Below are 17548 nucleotides of genomic sequence, written 5' to 3' on the forward strand. Positions count from 1 at the left end.
TGTTTGGCCTGAAGCGTACTGTCTATCTAAGCTGAGTAGTACTAGAAACACAGATATAATGTTGTTTGGCCTGAAGTGTACCGTCTATCTAAGCTGAGTAATACTAGAAACACAGATATGATGTTGTTTGGCCTGAAGCGTACTGACTGTCTATCTAAGCTGAGTACCAATACTAGAAACACAGATATAATGGTGTTTGGCCTGAAGCGTACTGTCTATCTAAGCTGAGTACCAATACTAGAAACACAGATATAATGGTGTTTGGCCTGAAGTGTACTGTATCGTGTTGTGGACAGGTCCTGAATAAAGACCTACAAAAATCAATCCGATTGCGGCTCGCATTTCAATTCCTAACAATTTGTCAGATTTACAACACTATGAAATCAATTATACAGAGCTTTGTTCTTTCATGTTAGTGAGAGTGTGTCATATGGATTGTTAGTGAGAGTGTGTCATATAGATTGTTAGTGAGAGTGTCATATAGATTGTTAGTGAGAGTGTGTCATATAGATGGTTAGTGAGAGTGACTGTCATATAGATTGTTAGTGAGAGTGTGTCATAGATTGTTAGTGAGAGTGTCATATAGATTGTTAGTGAGAGCGTGTCATATAGATTGTTAGTGAGAGTTTGTCATATAGATTGTTAGTGAGAGTTTGTCATATAGATTGTTAATGAGAGACTGTGTCATATAGATTGTTAGTGAGAGTGTGTCATAGATTGTTAGTGAGAGTGTGTCATATAGATTGTTAGTGAGAGTGTGTCATATAGATTGTTAGTGAGAGTGTGTCATATAGATTGTTAGTGAGAGTGTGTCATATGTATTGTTAGTGAGAGTGTGTCATATAGATTGTTAGTGAGAGTTTGTCCTATAGATTGTTAGTGAGAGTGTGTCATATAGATTGTTAGTGAGAGTGTGTCATATAAATTGTTAGTGAGAGTGTGTCATATAGATTGTTAGTGAGAATGTGTCATATAGATGGTTAGTGAGAGTGTGTTATATAGATTGTTAGTGAGAGCGTGTCATATAGATTGTTAGTGAGAGTGTGTCATATAGATTGTTAGTGAGAATGCGTCATATAGATTGTTAGTGAGAGTGTGTCATATAGATTGTTAGTGAGAGTTTGTCATATAGATTGTTAGTGAGAATGTGTCATATAGATTGCTAGTGAGAGTGTGTCATATAGATTGTTAGTGAGAGACTGTGTCATATAGATTGTTAGTGAGAGTGTGTCATATAGATTGCTAGTGAGAGTGAGTCATATAGATTGTTAGTGAGAGTGTCATATAGATTGTTAGTGAGAGTGTGTCATATAGATTGTTAGTGAGAGTGTGTCATATAGATGGTTAGTGAGAGACTGTGTCATATAGATTGTTAGTGAGAGTGTGACATATAGATTGTTAGTGAGAGTGTGTCATATAGATTGTTAGTGAGAGTTTGTCATATGTATTGTTAGTGAGAGTGTGTCATATAGATTGTTAGTGAGAGTGTCATATAGATTGTTAGTTAGAGTGTCATATAGATTGTTAGAGAGACTGTGTCATATAGATTGTTAGTGAGAGTGTGTCATATAGTTTGTTAGTGAGAGTGTCATATAGATTGATAGTGAGAGTGCGTCATATAGATTGTTAGTGAGAGTGTGGCATATAGATTGTTAGTGAGAGTGTGTCATCTAAATTGTTAGTGAGAGTGTGTCATATAGAGTGTTAGTGAGAGTGTGTCATATAAATTTTTAGTGAGAGTGTGTCATATAGATTGATAGTGATAGTGTGTCATATAGATTGTTAGTGAGAATGTGTCATATAGATTGCTAGTGAGAGTGTGTCATATAGATTGTTAGTGACAGTGTGTCATATAAATTGTTAGTGAGAGTGTGTAATATAGATTGTTAGTGAGAGTGTGTTACATATAGATTGTTAGTGAGAGTGTGTCATCTAAATTGTTAGTGAGAGTGTGTCATATAGAGTGTTAGTGAGAGTGTGTCATATAAATTTTTAGTGAGAGTGTGTCATATAGATTGTGAGTGAGAGTGTCATATAGATTGTTAGTGAGAGTGTGTCATATAGATTGTTAGTGAGAGTGTGTTATATAGATAGACAGGTGATCATATAATCACAGAAACGTTAAACACTATCATATATACTGTCTGATAGTCTAGAAAATAATAAAGTGTTGGAGAACCAACACCATTCTCGGCGAAGGAGTCTAACGTCCTGTAGGTGATGGTAGGTGAAGCTCTCGGCGAAGGAGTCTAACGCCTGTAGGTGATTGTAGGTGAAGGTCTCGGCGAAGGAGTCTAACTCCTGTAGGTGATGGTAGGTGAAGGTCTCGGCGAAGGAGTCTAACGTCCTGTAGGTGATGGTAGGTTATGGTAGGTGAAGGTCTCGGGGGAGGAGTCTAACGTCCTGTAGGTGATGGTAGGTGAAGGTCTCGGCGAAGGAGTCTTACGTCATGTAGGTGATGGTAGGTGAAGGTCTCGGCGAAGGAGTCTAACGTCCTGTAGGTGATGGTAGGTGAAGGTCTCGGTGGAGGAATCCGAGGTGGATACTGGAATATTCTACTATTACTACTAATAATAATAATTTGAGGTTCTTATAATTACCGCTTTATCACAACCTTTAAAGTTTGTAGGTCGTCTGAAAGCGGTTCACAAATTATTATCCGTGGTTATAGGGCCTTTGCAAGCATGCAACCAATACCTTTCTGAACTCCCTGGGGAGCATACAGCCAGTGCTGCCATTTCGGCGCTAACAGCTAGCATTCAACAGTTCTAGCACTATGCCCAACCACGTACTCATTTACAGCTGAGTAGACTGGAACAAGCGTAGTGAAGTGTCTTGCTCAAAGATACACAGTGCCGTGCCGTCACGTGTCGTGACTCAAACCTTCGGTCACAAGCCCGGCGACCTACCACTAGACTACCGTGCCTCCATAGAAGGGAGATGTGTAAACCAGTGCTGAAATCCAAACTCTTTCCAGCTATTGCGATATTGAAACTCCGCATGAAGTTTCTTGGGGATTGACCAACACACAAACGACTCCATAGAAGGATGACAGTTTAATAGCAACAATGACCTTCGCCTTTGGAGAAAACTTGCTAAAACCAAGTTCAGGTTTTCTCCAAAGGTGAAATAAACCTCTGCTACAGAAGATTCACAGAAATATGGCAACAATTTGAGGTGCTTTGAGAGCCGACATCAATTTATGTGGATTTTACGACTTTACTCATTCACCCCTTAAGACACATTTGAACCATTCCAATTCAAAGGTTGGAGTAGTCCATCATGAAATTTCAGGGGTGAATGAGATAATGTATCATAAACGGGTGGATGAATTATGTATAATATGGTCAACACTGATAATGTCCCCTTCCAATTTAACCCTTTCACCACTGTAGACTATAATGAACTCATCCATATCAATGCATGGCAGAGTCTTCTAAAATTACATAGGGGTGAAAGGGTTAAGGGACAAAATTCAAATTCATTTAGGTTGAAAATTTAAGTTTTTGATATTTCAAGCAAACCAATTGTTTGATCAATTAATTGATTGAAGTTTTACATCTTTGCTGCAGAATGATGACGGGACCACGAAGCGTTGAATATTCATCAGCTCCTGGTTTTACTGTACATGGAGCCGTACCTGGGAGACCAGACATCTCCCCATCATCATAGATCCACTACTGTACATATAGTCGTACCTGGGAGACCAGACATCTCCCCATCATCATAGATCCACTACTGTACATGGAGCTGTACCTGGGAGACCAGACATCTCCCCATCATCATAGATCCACTACTGTACATGGAGCCGTACCTGGGAGACCAGACATCTCCCCATCATCATAGATCCACTACTGTACATGGAGCCGTACCTGGGAGACCAGACATCTCCCCATCATCATAGATCCACTACTGTACATGGAGCCGTACCTGGGAGACCAGACATCTCCCCATCATCATAGATCCACTACTGTACATGGAGCCGTACCTGGGAGACCAGACATCTCCCCATCATCATAGATCCACTACTGTACATGGAGCCGTACCTGGGAGACCAGACATCTCCCCATCATCATAGATCCACTACTGTACATGGAGCCGTACCTGGGAGACCAGACATCTCCCCATCATCATAGATCCACTACTGTACATGGAGCCGTACCTGGGAGACCAGACATCTCCCCATCATCATAGATCCACTACTGTACATGGAGCCGTACCTGGGAGACCAGACATCTCCCCATCATCATAGATCCACTACTGTACATGGAGCCGTACCTGGGAGACCAGACATCTCCCCATCATCATAGATCCACTACTGTACATGGAGCCGTACCTGGGAGACCAGACATCTCCCCATCATCATAGATCCACTACTGTACATGGAGCCGTACCTGGGAGACCAGACATCTCCCCATCATCATAGATCCACTACTGTACATGGAGCCGTACCTGGGAGACCAGACATCTCCCCATCATCATAGATCCACTACTGTACATGGAGCCGTACCTGGGAGACCAGACATCTCCCCATCATCATAGATCCACTACTGTACATGGAGCCGTACCTGGGAGACCAGACATCTCCCCATCATCATAGATCCACTACTGTACATGGAGCCGTACCTGGGAGACCAGACATCTCCCCATCATTATAGATCCACTAGCAGCCTTATGGTCTCAGTAATCCTCATCCAATCTCGCACATCAAAGCATATTTCTGCATGTAAATTGCTTTGACAAGTGATACAGACGACACTTAAAGCATAAAAACAATCATCGGAGATCAGATAACTAACTGTTACTGTAACTCCACACCGACAAGGTATAAAGGTGACAGCATTCCGTTAATATTCATCGTTTTTGATGTCTGTACTCCATCAGTAAATATTATAAGGTGTATTATTAGCTTCTCTATTTTATATGAAATAGTCAACATTTCATTTATCCATTCCATTAATATTCATTTATGGTTTCTGTTGCCTATACTCAATCAAATATTAGACATGTTTTTCATCTCAATTTTATATCGATTTTATATAAAATTATTTCAAGAAAGGGAACTTTTTTATTTATTCCATCAATATTCTTATTTTCCATTCTCTCTCAGCTCAAATAAATAATACAGTGAGTAGCAAATAAAACCTATGTATACCGACACCTTCGTTGTTTTATCTAACATTTCTCATCAAAAGTACCAAATAAAACCTTAATATACTGACACTGTCTTAGCTGACCTTTCTCATCGAAAGTACCAAATAAAACCTTAATATACTGACACTGTCTTATCTGACCTTTCTCATCAAAAGTACCAAATAAAACCATTTATACCAACACACTGTCCAATCTAACCTTTTCCATCAAAACTATCCAATAATACCGACATCTTGTCTAATCTGACCATTTCCTTGGATCAACCACGAGTCATCTACTTTGGGAAAATTATTTATATTTGAAATTCCAAGTTCTAATTACAAGTTTAGAAATAATATACACACTTACCAGGCCACTGTTCAATATCTTTTGTTCCTGTCGTCAGATCTGAACAAGATTCCTCAGGATTCTTAGGACAGATTTAATCCCAGTTTCTAATCAACACCTACAGGGAGAGGCTCGTGTCCGTGACCGTCTGGTCTTCTTCCTCAAGATCCACGGATACGTCTGGGACCTCCGCGACCGTCTACATGGAAATTACCTTAACAAAACGATACATGTCCTGAATTAGCTTTGAATCAGGCCAATGTAAGGTATTGTGTGTGTCTTTATTGCTACTAACAGCCACATTATAGCTACTTGATTACAAGTAATAAATATTATAAACAATTAAGTTAATGTCACTGATCAGGGGTTCTCCTGATTCCAAGTTCTAAACTAAGGGCAGATAACTTGTTAGAAGTCAAATGCAGCCAGGAAATTCTTCATACAACAATTCCACAGGATTGGATGTGTCGCCTGCTCAGTGCTTTTGGTATACTCGACAATAAAACCTGTAATATGTGTTGAACATTATTGATTCTAGCATTACCATACAAAATTTTAAAGGAATTGATTAAAAACAAAAAAAGTTATTTGGCAATAAAAGGGGCATAACTCCACAAATAATGCACATAAACTTCTGAAATGCAACATTTTCTGAGCTATATTGGTATGCAATATGTGTACCAAGTATGAGTTTAATGAACCCAAGGGAACTGAGGTTATCACACGGAGACCTTGTTTCAGACAACACAATCGACGATGTTGACAAAGTAATACCTTTGTCGCCTCGCGTTGCAGGCGTCACAAAAAACTAAGGGGCTGGTAGCCAGTCTAGTGACTACAAGACGAGACACTCTTATTATTTTTTGCCAAGCCTTATCCACAGTAACAGAAACAGACATCTTTGTGTCCCTGCCTGATCAGCCCATTGGAATGATCCTAATCATGTGGACAGGTACGTATACGTTTCCAGTCTGAAGTACGGAAATGCAGGAAGTGGGAAACGTGAGATGATTTGATGAATAGATCTGTGCGGATTGATTTAACAGTTGTGTCACTGCCTTAGTGTCTGTGAACTGCATTTAGGCTCAAATGCATTACCATACAGTCTGCACAAGTACCTCGGCTCATGATGCTAAATAAAAGATAAAAAAACAGCTTTTTTATTATTTATCTATAATGTTTGGCTTGGTTTTGTTTGAGTTTTACGTCCTATTAACAGCTATGGTCATTTAAGGACATGCCAGGTTTTGGTGGTGGAGGAAAGCTGGAGTTCCCTGTGAAATTACTACCAAATGCAACCTACAGCCAGTACCTGGCGACTGCCCTTAATGGCCACGAAGGCCTCGAACCCGCGACCCAGTGTCGTGGTGGAGGGCTAGTCTGGTAGCAAAAATGTCAGGCGCCTTTGATCACTTGGTCACCGCGGCCCCCTATTTATAATGTGTCTGGGTATATAACATACTAACGAGTTAACAAGATGCTCACTAGGCCTGTCTCACTTTGTTACCTGTTATTTAATGATCAGTACAATTGTTCCTCATACATATATACAAAGTTTGAATTTAGAGAGCTATATTTATATAATTAACAGATTTCAAGATTCTAATACCCAGGAACTTATAAGGTGCATGTGAATACATTGGTAGTACAGTCGTAGAAAGATGTGAATACAAAACCAAATGTTTTGACGGTGAAATACCTCGTTTGGGAGTTTTTGGGAATTAACACTGATGATGTTGGTAAATTCATTTTATCATGCACTCTATATACCTATACTGATTATAATTGAAATAAATAGCATGATCTTAATTAGTAAATTAGCATATGAATAAATTCCGGTTGTCATTTTAAATTAAGCAAAAAAAATGTATTTTTCATGTTCTGAAGTAAAGTGAAATAAAGTAATTTAGTTACAGACACATACAACAACGATAATTAATAATTCTAGAATTTCTGTACCCATGAAAATGAGATATTTATTTCATATCAATCTTTACCCAGAAACTAATATTGATTACAATCTACATCATTAATTATTCAAAAGTTTGATAAAATCAATTTAATTAATGAATTTAATCAGTATATTGGTATAGAATTAATGTTGAAATATTGATAACAATATCATAAGCAGTGGACCTAGGGAATTATTTGGATGTGAAGATAGTCATTCACAACAGCTGAGGTTAATGATGACTGTCAACAATATCTCCCTTATCAGTAACTCCTTGTGCACTTGGTGCTGACCATCCTCGATATACTCTCAAAGTTATTTGTAACGCTCACTTTCGCTCTCCAGCTGCACCCCTTATGTTGTGGCAAAATTGAAGTCTCAGCTTGCACCACCTTTTGAATATATACAGGGCTCGATTAACGATCGCCAAGTTGCCAAATCAGGCCACACTTTTTCAGATTTGGCGACATTTTTTGGCAATACAATTTTTTCCTAGACTCTAAAATGATTAAAATCGGTAATCTGTGGTGATGACTGCTGCATGAGTTGGGGACAAACACTAGCTGAGAGGCTTAATTAAGTTTGAAAATTTGAAGAACATCAAAAGAATCCCGCGGTCGCATAATGGTACAATACATAATATATAGCACTTTAAAGGAAATAGATTTCTCTTATGCTACTCAATTTACTCTTAATCATTACAACTTTTTGATGATATGAAAACCTGTTTTGTTATATCAAGGGATGTTCTGTAGGAATAACAGATATTCCATTAAACTACGAGTACTGTGTTCTGTTGTATTAAGACATTCATGAGTATTAAGACATTCATGAGTATTAAGAGATGTTCGTGAGTATTAAGAGATGTTCGTGAGTATAAAGAGATTACGATGACAGTAAGAGAAATTGAAAGCTTATTTACCTCAGTTTAGAACAGCATGTACTGTATCGAAAACATAAACAAGAGTGGCCAGTTTTTGCCACATACCATTTCTTTGACATAATTATATATAAGCTTATGTTTTCATTACATTGTACAGATCATTTTATTTTTATTTCGACTTAAAAATTGCAACTTCAATGTTTTCATAACAGCTAGAAATTTGACTCATACAAGTTGGATTCATTAATAGAATGTTACAGTGTTATACAAGAGAAAACAACGTGAGTTTGCCATTTAGTTCAACACAACGAGAATTCCAAATCTTTGATGTTTGATTTAAATGGAAGTTTGACTTTATTTAAAATCATTAGAACACATTTTGTGATATGTTTCAATATACACAGGCTCATTGGTGGGTGGCCTCATGTATGCATGCATGGCCACCATACAGTGTAGAAAAGTAACTATTAATTTTATGATAGCTATTTACTGAGATCAATAATCACTAATATTGTACATTTCAGTTCAGAAATACCACAAGCAATATCCTATCAACCAGAATGACTGCAATGTACCACTACTAAGTGTGTGTGTCACTGTATTTACGTAGGCGTCTACAAATACCTACACACAAATATGTAACAGGTATAGTAAACATCCCACCTGTCAATGTACATACTGTCACAGGTGTGCAGCCCTAACATCACATGTACAGGTAACACTTATACAGGTATACACTACAGGTAGACACAGGTAAAAAGCTACAGGTGCATCCTAGTGACTTCAACACACACAGCTGCTACCAAACTTACTCCGTCCCATACAAAAGTACAAGGTAACATATACTGTATGTATATGTGATTACTTCAAGCAATCTTCTATTTTTACAATGTTCACATACTTGCTACCTCTCCCTATAATTTAGGAAGGAGACTCCCGATTTTGGACCCTTAAATTGAGTGTTTTCTACACAGTCTGTTAATTTGTTCACCCCTGAAATTTCATAATGAACTATTCCAACCTTTGAATTGGAAGAGTTCAAATGTACTTTCAGGGGTGAATGAGTTAAAACCCCACTGTGGCTCTACCAGCAAAATTGGGTACAAACACAATCGCCAAGACCAGCTCAATGTCAACTGGGACTGATCTGAGGATCAGATGATTGCTGGAAAAAACAAGCAGAGGAAATGTATCTTAACAGATTAATCATCAGGTTAACCCTTTCACCACTGTAGACCATAATGGACTCATCCAGATCAATGCATGGTAGAGTCTACTAAAGTTACATAGGGGTGACAGGGTTAAATAATTTAATCAAATACCACTTTACATCTCCTAATAGTCCAGCATCCTTGATATATTGCCTTACAGCTAAGCTAGCCAAACAGAATCACCATTTCCATGTCAAAAACTGGTCTAGATTATATATATATATAGGCATCAGAAAACAATTGTTTGCTTATTCAGGAATTATTGCTTATTCAGGAATTAAATTTTGTTTGCGCCTTAGCTTTCACAAAGTGGTGAAAAATAGAGGATTTATGTCCATTGGAGAGGTATTGAGAAAATAGAGAAATCATCCGAGAAATATTGAAAAACATCGAAAGTATAGAGAAAATACAGAAATGCTGTCTTGAAAAATATTTGATGCACTGGGAAATTGGCTCATAGCCAGTATACCAGTTGAGGACGGGAATGTCTTTGATACAGAAAAAAATATTGACAAAATCCAGAAATATTGTTTATATAGACATGTACATCAATTGACCTATATATTAGTGCTGTCAGTGTTGAACTCTAATTAAAAATAAACATCTTGTGACACAGCTTAAATTGATTTACTGGAAAATGTAGTATAAAATTCTACAGTAAATGATCATGCACTTTGAAAACCTTTCTTTATTAAGCAAAAGATCATCTCGACGACTATACATGAAATTTAAGCTAGAAAATGTCTGGTAAATTTGATAAAAATTCTAAACTTGTTATGAAAGGAACCATGAATACGTCTATGAGCTATGACAGAGAAATGTTTCACCTCTGTGTCTACAGGAGATCGTGAATAGAATTATTAAAATTTCACCTCTGTGTCTACAGGAGATCGTGAATAGAATTATTAAAATATTATTATTACAGAGTCACCACATCAAAAACAAAACTATAATTTCATGCTGTACAGCTACTAATAAACTAAACTAAAATAATAAATCTTGTCTTGAAATATATCTTCTAATTCTTCTCTCTCTATTACTAACTGACCAAAAAAGTCATTATGTATTGTAATCAAATCATTTTAATGGTATTGTGCTCATAAATGACATCATATATGCCCTTAAAGTTGAAATTATAAAAAAAAAATGGAAAGTATCACAATTCAATATTTTTTAAGCCTCCTAATAATGTAACACATTCCTATTCCTAAAGTGAATAAATATTTCCCAACCATTGCGAAATTTAGAATAACATATTTTGATTTGATCTTTCAGATAAATAATGTTACAGATTTATGAATGAAGGAAACATTTAGCAAATTCACTGGACGGAAATATTAAAATTAAGTCGGACCCTCCTAAATAGGGAGAGTTGGCGTGTAATAGCGATAACAATAATTATTTGTTGATCACAAAGCTTTGTTATGGTGTAAACAAGATGTGGTTGACTTACTGTGACAGCTGTCGACATGTAGACATCTTCTCTGTCATCAGTGATACGTATATATACATGCACAGTCCGCTGTATTACAAATCAATACATGTTTCTCTTTAAGCTTTGTGATGCGAAGCCTTTATTTAAGTCTTAATGACATGTGTATAAATCAAAACATTATTGTAACACATGTATTTTATAACAGAGATTCACCCTCCAAAGTATTTTGTTTAACACTGTGACCTATTCTCATTTAAATATTATTAATCAGAAGAATTCCCCCCAAACCCCCCACCCCCAATTTTTTTCTTTTTTTTTTAAATTCGATCTGTATCCATATATATTAACACATCATTTCCCCTGATGAGTGTTGCTGTTTTATGATCTAAGTTTGATTTGTATATCCATCATCATGTTTTATTTAATTCTCTGCTATACCTCGGCAAGGTTACCTAATATACTGTTCCTTCAGCATAAGGATCCCTGGGCATTATATAACCATTAGTACAGTATACTGCCAGAACAAATGTTACTGTAACTACACGTTGGTTTCAGCAAGTCCTGTAAGGCAAGGATTTTCTTTTCATCAATGGTTTATCAAAGCTTCATAGTCTTGCTGGAATAAAACAGTTTCCAATACACAGTTAAATTTGTTGACAGTGGTACAGGGACACTTGAAAGTTAAAATCCAAGATGCAACCTTGCAGTCATCTTGTCTGTTTGTGATCATAAGCAGTCTCAAAATTAAACATGCTCAACTAGCTATGAACCAAGGGAACCCAATATGAAATTTGAGAAGATTTTTCCAGGACTTCTTGAGAAGATTTTATTAGGGATTTTTTTTGTGTTGACCAAAAAATGCAATGGACAACAGACTAAACACAAATAGAGAATTTGAAGCCACATTCTGATGATGGTGGGCTAAACATTTGATAATAAAATAAACTGAGTTTTGACCAAATCTCCGGTGCTGGACTCCATTTTCTATAGATACCTTGCACAATACACTTCCCTGAAGCCATATAGGCAATGTGATCAATATTGATTTGAGGTTTACAGCTGCTAATACTCTCAACACAGAAACTAGCGAGTATCAATATCAGTGAGCATCAGACAGACATAATGTAACAATGGACGACGTCGACAGGATCGGCAATAAATCCACAAAATAATGTGGAAGCTAATCCTCAGAGGTCAGAAAATGACAAAATGAAAGGCTGCTCAGTTTTACAAAACTGCAATTAAATTACCATTAAGCTAACCATTGGGTTTTCTCCGGGTACTCCGGTTTCCTCCCAAACTAAGACACCCCTTCCCCCCCCCCCTTTTGAAGGAATTGACAATTTCAAGTCTGGGAAAAAGTTATAATGTTTTGGAGGAAATGAAATATAAGTGAACAATGCTTTGTAGACTTAAACAAACACTGTGAGTTTGGAAGAAAATTAAAAATGTTTCAAAGGATATGAACAAAGTTCCAGTGAAAATATAATTTCTGACATAATGTAACAAACTCTATTCCACAACATACAATAAATCATGTGTGAGCAATATGAGCATAAAGACCTCTCACACTAATGGTGTATATAGGTAATATACATTACATATCTATATATAGGTAATATACATTACATATATATATATATACATTACATATCTATATATAGGTAATATACATTACATATCTATATATAGGTAATATACATTACATATATCTATATATAGGTTATATACATTACATATATATATATATATAGGTAATATACATTACATATCTATATATAGGTAATATACATTACATATCTAAAATAACTGCCAAGTACAGTCAGGCCCCATTAAATTAAATAGAACGTTTAGCATAAAACTCCTCTAACGTCACTTTCTAATTGCAAATTCAAACAAAAAATGGCCCGTATGAAGCACAATGATGTTTCCATATGTCTGAATCACCTTGTTTGAACATTAACTTATTCATCCCTGAAGACAGGTTTGAACCCTTCCAATTCAAATGTTGGAATAGTTCATTATGAAATTTTAGGGGTAAGTGAGTTAATGATGCCTTTCCTTTTGTTTCGGTGTCTCTTCTGATCTGATCATTTTCTCTTCCTTGTCAATTATTGTAATATGTTGACACTTTTTATTTATAATTTGTTTTCCTGACCCCAATACATCCCTGGACTATAAACTACTGTTCAGCATCATCTTCCTACATGACATGAAATCCCAGACGTGCTGTCTGCAGGCCAAACCAACACCTTGTCTCAAGGCAGTATTGATCCCGAGTGACAAGAACAAAATATTTGTATAGTGCTGTGCGAACATCCTGTAACAGCTAATGACCATCTCGTAATTACATTGATGCTTTCCTCAAATCATTTCCTCCTCGACTTTGTCAATTCCAGTATATTTACCAATTACAAGCAAAGTCTTTGGACCTGATGCAACGGCGATTGCTTGAGACATTTCTTAAAAAGGTTCTAAGATAATCAAAGACTTTGGAAAAATGGTTTTGAGATGATCCCCAGGACTTTTACAAGAACAGGTTTTGAAATAACCCCTGTAGTTACGAGATGACCCTCACATTCCGAAAATTTTCACCCCTGAAATTTCATAATGAATTATTCCAACCTTTGAATTGGAAGAGTTCAAATGTGTCTTCATTGGGGTGAATCAGTTTTCAAGTCTGCTCTTAATCTCTTTAATTCTTGAAAGTTTTCGTAATTTAGTCAAATCAAGATCGTTCATAGAAAGTCGGAGGTAAAACAATTAATCATCAATTCACTTGATAAATCGGAACAACAACACAATAAGATTAAAGTAAAAACAGCATCTGCCTTCGCTGGGGACCAAACAAACCAGCAACCCAAGACTTTCCCCGAGTCTAATGTTCCACTGTAGATGTGAGCGAGAAAGGAAATATTCCCTCTATACCTGAAGCTTGAGTAACCTGATTTGGACACATGCATATTAACCTTTTCACCCCTATGTAACTTTAGTAAACTCTTCCATGCATTGATCTGGATGAATCCATTATGGTCTACAGTGGTGAAAGGGTTAATGTAAAATGAATATCCTTCATTTACACTATATATGAACATTGCCAGCGAAAAATGCATTTCATTTGAGTATGAAAGCAAAAACTCTCGTGACGTAACACATGGTTTACTTATGATGGTCTAATTAACATTGTTCAATGAGATGGAGTCTTGTCGCTTCGCTTCGGATAACATGGAGAATGCCCCTGCCTCAAACAATCAAATGACTAAGGTCTAATATTGGTGCCAATTTATTTAAATTAGGCTGTTCCGCCAATGTCGTTTAAAGGACGACGCATATAAAATACAAAACGCAGTTAATAAATTCATTATTTAAGAACAAATAAATAAAATAAACAATTGTTCTTTAGTAAAAAAGTAAATATATGGATTGAATGACATTTTTGTAATTTTCATGTCGGTATGAACGTAATTAAATCGGTTACATCCATATTAAACTATGATGAAGCCCTAGCCGATTTATGTTAATTATGATAGTTTTAAATATCAATGTTTAAAAAAAAGTTTAACTCGTTCACCCCTGAAGTCACATTTGAACTCTTCCAATTCAAAGGTTGGAATAGTTCACTTTGAAATTTCAGGGGTGAAGAAGTTAAAGACTAGAAGACATTATTTTGTTATCATACAAACATCAGATTCTAATAAAATCTGAGAACAGAAATATTAAGTCCCATAGGCTCGCAGTTCTATATATATACAGAAATGCATTTCCAACTCAGGGCTGAATAATTCCCATCGTCATGGCAACGTCCACTTTTTGGTAATCAGAGTTGAAGCCATATTAAGCCCCAAACAAATTTACTTTGTCCTTTTTCATTTATCACAAACTATTACGCACATTACTGGTAGGAGCTGGCAGGAAATCCTATGTAATGTCACAGTGTGCAAAGTCATTTTGTAATATACATACTGAGCGTTCTGTTTCATGTCAGGAGCTGTAAGCGTCCAGGAATTCTGTTCTGACATTTCTGTGTGTCTCTGATCAGTATAATGACTTTCATGACTTCAGGCAAATTTAACGCTAGCTGGCTAGAATTGCAGGACAGCACGTGCGCACATGAATGCCATTGGGCCCTTAAGCCCCTCACTAGAGTCAATACGTGATTGATGAAGCAAAATTTGCTATTCATTCATTCATTCATTTCTTCATTCATTCGTACATTTGTTATCATACATTTAATTGATGTCTGAGTTTTTGGCTGGAAGAAGTACCAAGGAAATACTATCCTGTTCGACTTACACCAGGGATATCCATCTTCTGATTATAACACCACATATCATGACAAGGGGGAAGCTGTTCCACAGATAGTATATATATATATATAATTACCTCACTCGGGAATTCCCTGGGCATTCAAAGATTGTATAAATCTATATTTAACTGACTTGGGAATTCCCTGGGCATTCAAAGAGTGTATAGATCTATATTTAACCCACTTGGGAATTCCCTAGCTGTTTAGTTAATGGTTTGTCCTTTGGCTATGTATCGACGCTACATAATATTGAGATAGTGGCACAAATTCACATAAAGACAGAAAATTGAACAACTTGCTTGGTTATAATGCTCGGAAATTGTTGTAGAATTCTGTCGTGCTGTAGACCTAACACAAATGACGAGGTAATGCTTTTAAGACGCGGAGAGCTCTACAGCCGGTGCTGCCATTTCAGCGCTCACAGCTTGCATTCTACAATTCTAGCACTGCATGCCCAACCACGTACTCATTTACAGCTGAGTAGACTGGAACAAGCGGAGTAAAGTATAATTTGTTCAAAGATACAATACAGTGCCGTATCGTGACTCGAACCCGCAACCCTTCAGTCACAAGCTCTGCGTCCTAGAATACCTTGCCTTTATTTTATTTTATTTTTTGGGGGGGGNGGGGGCACTTTTTGAATTTTCCTAAGAAGAAATGTACATGTACTGTATGTCCCTGCAGCTAGAAAATTTCCTCATTTTTTTAATACATGTTCATTCAAATATGTTCAACCTGGGGCGAGTTAAATTTAAAATCATCTGACAAACAGTTTTGCTTCACTTATACTCATCCCTGATCAATATTGGGGGAGATAGAGATTAGGTGCCTCTTTTTTTATGTAACTAAGTTGTCATGAATTCGTCAATTTTCAAATCTTAAAAATATACTCGATAAACCTTGTATCTTTATACAATTTCAAATTTGGCAAATCCGACTTGGATAAATAAAATAACCAATCAACAATTGTTGATGAACCTCCTTTTCTTGTGTTATCAATGACGTCACAATTATGGACAATATCAAACACCTAACATTTTATCAAACATTTATAAAGATCAATGGTGTGAATGTCTTCAGTATATATATATGTGAGCGAATCCACAAAAAGAGGGGCTGAAGCTTAAGTTTATAATCGTAATTGTGTATAGTTGAGGCAACAGTGATAGTCTACCATTTAAATCTCCAGCCCAATATTGAAGCTCATAAATACCACGCCATCAGCATGTTGGTAGGTTATTACTCCCCTCATCATTATCATTGCTCCAGCATGCCTACACTAATTGATATAACAAGAGTCATTTACCCAACATTAGCGATTAACGTGGAAGGCCAAATTGCCAAGAGTATCATTCAACTTGGAGCACAATTGTTGCATGAATCCTGTGCCAGTGATTTCGAAAAGTAATACATCCTCAGCTAAAACACAACTGTTGTATATGAATGAAACCCACGCCAGAGGTTTCGTAATGTACATATATCATCAGCTAATACACAACTGTTGTATATATATATATTAATCCTGAGCGAGTGATTTCGTAACGTAATATATCCTCAGCTAAATAACAGTATTTTAGCTTTGTGATTTGATTATGATTATATGGAAACATACATATTGTGCCTTTAACCCTATCACCCCTATGTCACTTTAGTAGACTCTACCATTAATTGATCTACATTGTAGATGAATCCATTATGGTCTACAGTGGTGAAAGGGTTTAATTTACTTTAAAAAAAAATGTTAATGGGCCGGGGGTGTCATGGTTTGTCTGAAAATTAACATCAATGCAATAACAAAATAATAGATGTAATTCCAACAATGATAATTTCCAGAACTTTTAGAAATTTGAGATATTTTTCATAAATTTAAAGAAGACTGGTAAATATAATTTACCAGGTAAGTACCTTTGCTTGAGAATGAAAAATCACTGTTACACTGTATATATATAAGTTAAAAATATCTAAGTACTGTTAATGATTATGTAAATGAAAAAAAAATGTGTTCTAATTCACACAGGTCATTTTTATATATCTGTAAATTTTCAAGCAAAGATACGTATACAGAGAAGGGATTTTATGAGGGAAAATTTATCAATAAACAGTACAGATATCACAGGTTCCTAATTCTTTTAGGTAAAACCCTTATAATTAAATTCTAAGCAAACATGTATATATACATGTAAATACAGTGTATGAATTAATGTTCTTTGGGCTTGTTGTAAAATGTACATTTTGCAAAGGGACACACCATTTTTTATTTGAATCCTTTTAAGCCTTTTTA

General features: G+C 36.2%; 1 protein-coding gene across 1 annotated transcript in view; it reads right to left on the reverse strand.

Moving 5' to 3' along the window:
• The window catches only part of LOC110458752 (ras-related protein Rab-27A-like), a 33352-nt gene that overhangs the window by 9743 nt on the left and 6061 nt on the right, over nt 1–17548 (reverse strand). The window contains exon 2 of the mRNA XM_021510640.1: nt 5503–5695. The gene's annotated coding sequence lies outside the window, so the exon portion shown is untranslated. The remainder of the gene's footprint in view (nt 1–5502; nt 5696–17548) is intronic.

The sequence above is a fragment of the Mizuhopecten yessoensis genome, unplaced genomic scaffold (assembly GCF_002113885.1).
Source record: "Mizuhopecten yessoensis strain PY_sf001 unplaced genomic scaffold, ASM211388v2 scaffold9739, whole genome shotgun sequence".
NCBI lineage: Eukaryota > Metazoa > Mollusca > Bivalvia > Pectinida > Pectinidae > Mizuhopecten > Mizuhopecten yessoensis.